This window comes from Bos indicus x Bos taurus, chromosome 29 (assembly GCF_003369695.1).
Source record: "Bos indicus x Bos taurus breed Angus x Brahman F1 hybrid chromosome 29, Bos_hybrid_MaternalHap_v2.0, whole genome shotgun sequence".
Lineage (NCBI taxonomy): Eukaryota > Metazoa > Chordata > Mammalia > Artiodactyla > Bovidae > Bos > Bos indicus x Bos taurus.
Genome location: NC_040104.1, coordinates 26,394,760 through 26,399,332, shown reverse-complemented (window position 1 = coordinate 26,399,332; position 4,573 = coordinate 26,394,760). Strand labels below are relative to the sequence as shown.

The following is a 4,573-nucleotide window of genomic DNA, read 5'->3' as shown; positions in this document are numbered from 1 at the left end:
CAGCTTCATCCTCCAAGCATAGGATACAGGGAAAATACTACTCAATTTTCTGAGGATAATATCCAGTGGTTTCTTTTTTTTTTTTAATGAGAGAGGGAGAGGGCAGGAGGAAGGAGGGAGAGAAAATTTTGCTGCAGTGCAACTGAGCCAATGCTCTGCAACTTCTAAGCCCAGATGCCACAACTAGAAAGTCTGTGAGCCACGGCAAAAGATCCACCCGACACAACAGAGATCCTATGTGCTGTAGCTAAGGCCTAATGCAGCCAAATAAATAAATGAATAATTAAAAAAAAAATAGATTCTTTAAAAGAAAAAATTTTTGCAAAGTCAGCTCCATTCCAATGGAGAATTGGCATTGCTTGGGCTTTGCTGCCCCCTGGTGGCCATTGTGAGTAAAAGTGAAAGTGATAGTCGCTCAGTTCAGTTCAGTTCAGTTCAGTCGCTCATTCGTGTCCGACTCTTTGCCACCCCATGAATCGCAGCACACCAGGCCTCCCTGTCCATCACCAACTCCCGGAGTTCACTCAGACTCACGTCCATCGAGTCAGTGATGCCATCCAGCCATCTCATCCTCTGTCATCCCCTTCTCCTCCTGCCCAATCCCTCCCAGCATCAGAGTCTTTTCCAGTGAGTCAAGTCTTCACATGAGGTGGCCAAAGTATTGGAGTTTCAGCTTTAGCACCATTCCTTCCAAAGAAATCCCAGGGCTGATCTCAGTCATGTCCAAATCTTTGTGATCCCATGGACTGTAGCCCTCCAGGCTCCTCTGTCCATGGGATTCTCCGGGCAAGAATAGTAGCGTGGGTTGCCATTCCCTTCTTCAGGGGATCTTCCTAACCCAGGGATCGAACCCAGGTCTCCTGCACTGCAGGCAGATTCTTTACCATCTGAGCCACAAGGGAAGCCCCGTGAGTAGAAACGGCTGCCCCTAATTGCCGCCTGGAATGGCAGGAACTGGGAGAGGCCTTGCCGTCCACACATTCTGATTCCCCACGCACTAAAGGGAGGCCGTGTGGTTCCTGGGCTAGGGGTAGTCAGGAAACACTGAGCTAGTTCATTACATAGATGGGAAAACTATGGCCTTGAAAATAGGTGGCCCTCATCCGAGGGAGACACCAGGACAGGAGCCAGGCACTCAGGGCTCTAGACAGCAATGCTCTTTCCACTGTGCCTCGTCTGAAGCAATCTTGCCAAGTAAGCTCCAAAGACCCCCCAAAACTCACCTGCCGACCAGGGCTGGGATCCCCCTGCTGCTGCTGTGTCAGGGGGTCCCTCAGCCTGTGCTTGCTCTTCCACGGTGGTGGGGCACTTACTGTCTTAGAAAGCAGCCTGGTCCCTATTCCTGACCTTCAGGACATTTCCCCTTGCCTGGGCTCCAGACGGGCCTCTCCGCCTCCTTCCATACTGGATCTGGTTCTGCCATCTGGCGGTGAGGCACTCCGTTCCCTGGCACACTGCAGAGACAGCAGGGCCAGGGGAGCTGGAGCTGGGAGGACGAGGAAGACGGAGTAAGTTCTTCGCAGCATGTGGCACCGCCAGATGCATCTCTTCCCTGAATCCTGCAGGACAGGTGGGGTTAGTCTCACATTACCTCCAAGGGGGTTGAGGTGTAGGGAACTGGTGTTACCCTGTGCAAGCTCACACATGGGTTAGTGTCAAGGTGGACACAGCGAATATCCTTGAGTTCTGGATTTGGGAACTTCAGTCTGCTCACGACCAGGCACATCATTCTCCACTGCCCTACGGCACTCACTGGGTGTTGTGGCCACACGGGCACCTGGGGTAGTGTCTACTTTGTACAAACTTATTGTGAAGTAAAACACTCACAAGAAAAAGTGCACAAAGATGCATAACTCCATGATCTATTAGAAAAGCAGCTGCTTGTAAAATCACCACCCAAGTCACCAAAAAAAGGATGCCGCCAGCAACCCAGAGCCTCTTAGCTTTCCTGACCACTATTCCCATCCTTGCTTTTCTTTCTACTGGGTTGGCCAAAATGATGTTACAAAAAACCTGGATGAACTTTTTGGCTGACCCAATAGTTTTACAAACCTACACGCGTGCCCACGCCTGACGGTAGTGTGACCCTTATGTAAATGGAATCACATTTAGCATCATTTTGTCTCTGACTGCTCTCATTCAGCACTCACTCAGCACCCACCCACAAATATTTTCGTGGCTGGGGGACACTGACATCACAATTTTGTCAGTGGATGTGGGAACTGTTCCCAGGTCTTCTTGTACTGACCATGATAACTGCTCTGAACATTTGTGTACATATTTCTTGGTACATATCTGAATTCACCCCTTCATGGATCACTGCCATGTCATGGTGAAGGGGCTTGCATAACTCAATGAAGCTATGAGCCATGCTGTGCAGGGTCACCGAAGACAGACAGGTCATACTGGTGAGTTCTGACAAAACATGATCCTCTGGAGGAGGGAATGGCAAACCACCCCAGTATACTTGCCGTGAGAACCTCATGAACTGTATAAAGGGCCAAAAAGATACACCACCAAAAAGTGAGTCCCTCAGGTCTGAAGGTGTTCAATATACCATCAGCCAATCTTAAGATAAATCAATCCTGAATACTCATTGGAAGGACTGATGCTAAAGCTGAAGCTCCAGTATTTTGATCACCTGATGGGAACAGCCGACTCATTGGAAAAGTCCCTGATGCTGGGAACGATCGAAGGCAGAAGGAGAAGAGGGCATCAGAGGATGAGATGGCTGGACGGCATCACCATGTCCATGATGCAATGGACGTGAACTTGGGCAGACCCCGGGAGATGGTGAGGGACAGGGAGGCCTGGTGTGCTAAGAGTCAGACATGACCGGGTGACTGAACAACAATAACAACATATGTATTCACGTATTTCTGTTGGGTATCTAAGTGTACTTCTTTCCTAGAGCTTCCGTAACTCAGTCTCTCAAACTGGGTGGCTTTAAAGCACAGAAAGTTATTCTCAGTTCTGGAGGCTGTAAGTCTGAAACGAGGTGTTGGCAGGGCTGTGCTCCCTCTGAGATTCTGGGTGGAATCCTTCCTTGCCTCTTCGCAGCTTCTGGTGGAAGTGGGCAGCAGCCATCCTTGCTTTGCAGCTGCGCAGCTCCTGTCTCCCCATCTGCACGTGGCCCTCGTCCCTCATATCCTTCTGCTATCTTCGTATAAGGACAGTGGGCACAGTGCCCTAAGGGTCACCCTATTGCAGTAGAACCTCTTCATTAATTACACTTGCAAAGACCCTGTTTCTAAATAAGGTCACATTCTGAGGTACTGGGGGTTAGGATTTCAACATTTTTTGTTGTTGTTGTTATAGCACAACATATATTTCAAGTGGACAAAAAATTAGTATCAGTTACGACCAAACAACAACAAGTTTCTTACGCTGCCTTTGATTGGGAGCTTCCTTTCCTGTACTTTGAGGTCTATACGACGCTTCTAGAAAATTTACTACTGTGGAAAATGGAGACTGCTTAAATCGAACGGAGGTATGGGGAGACCTGTGGTTTTTCTTTTTCATTAACTGCTGTAATACTGTCCTTCAGGGCAGCTGAAGAGGCTTCATATTTTTAGACATCATTAGGGGCTGGAGCTCTTACAGGACAGCTCTAATGCTGTATGAATTCTGCCACTTTGCTAGCGCTGATGTGGCTCTTGGGTCCACCACTCCATTAGAACTATTAACTCCATTCAGATTAATTTTTGTTACAGATCTTACAAGGGGCTTCTGGATATCTGGGTCCACTCTTCTATTTTAAGGCTGTATATTCGGTTTGCGTAAATTGTCTGAGCCCACGGTGGCTGCCATCTTACATCGCTGTCGCTCAAGATCAACATATGATTTTAGGGAACATAATTCAATCCTTAGTTACAACTCAGAGTGCAGATGCTAGTTGTCTTATCAGATCCCAAGAAAGGACTTGAGTGTAGACTGTTAATCTGTGAGGGAAGCACTTTCGAGGCAGAGGAAGCGCCTGAGGCACAGAGTTTAGGGTGGACTCATTCTAGTGCCCCAGGTGTCTCAGGGCACCGGCAAGGTGATAGGAGAGAAAGCCAGGGAAGCGTTCCTTGATTGCCACTGTGGGCAACTGGATCAATCAATCCCATTTGGGGAGCCTCCAAAGAGCTCTATGGTGCTTCCCCGTGGCTCAGAAGGTAGAGAATCCGCCTGTAGTGAGGGAGACCTGGGTTTGATCCCTGGGTTGGGAAGATCCCCTGGAGAAGGGAATGGCAACCCACTCCAGTATTCTTGCCTGAGAATTCTGTGGACGAGGAACCTGGTGGGCTGCAGTCCATGGGGTCACAGAATCAGACATGACTGAATGATGACATTTTCACTTTTCACAGAGCGCTGTAGAACATGCCTCCCACTCATCCCAAAGAGAGACGGGAAAGCTGGCCATTAATCTACTAACTACTGTATCTTACTGGTTTCAAGTTGTCCCCAAGGGCATAAATCCTCTGTGGGCTGCTCTGCACTTGAGTGGACAGGCTTCTGCGGCACCAGAGAAAGGTCTCAGAGGCAGGTCCTTGCGGTGGGATGCTGTCAGCCTCAGTTGTCCACTGCGGAC

The 4,573-nt window shown here is 49.0% G+C and overlaps 1 pseudogene; it reads right to left on the bottom strand.

Annotated features, from left to right (window-relative positions):
• Positions 1 to 2,804: 2,804 nt before the first annotated feature.
• On the bottom strand, positions 2,805 to 4,155 carry LOC113886312 (annotated as a pseudogene).
• Positions 4,156 to 4,573: the final 418 nt, after the last annotated feature.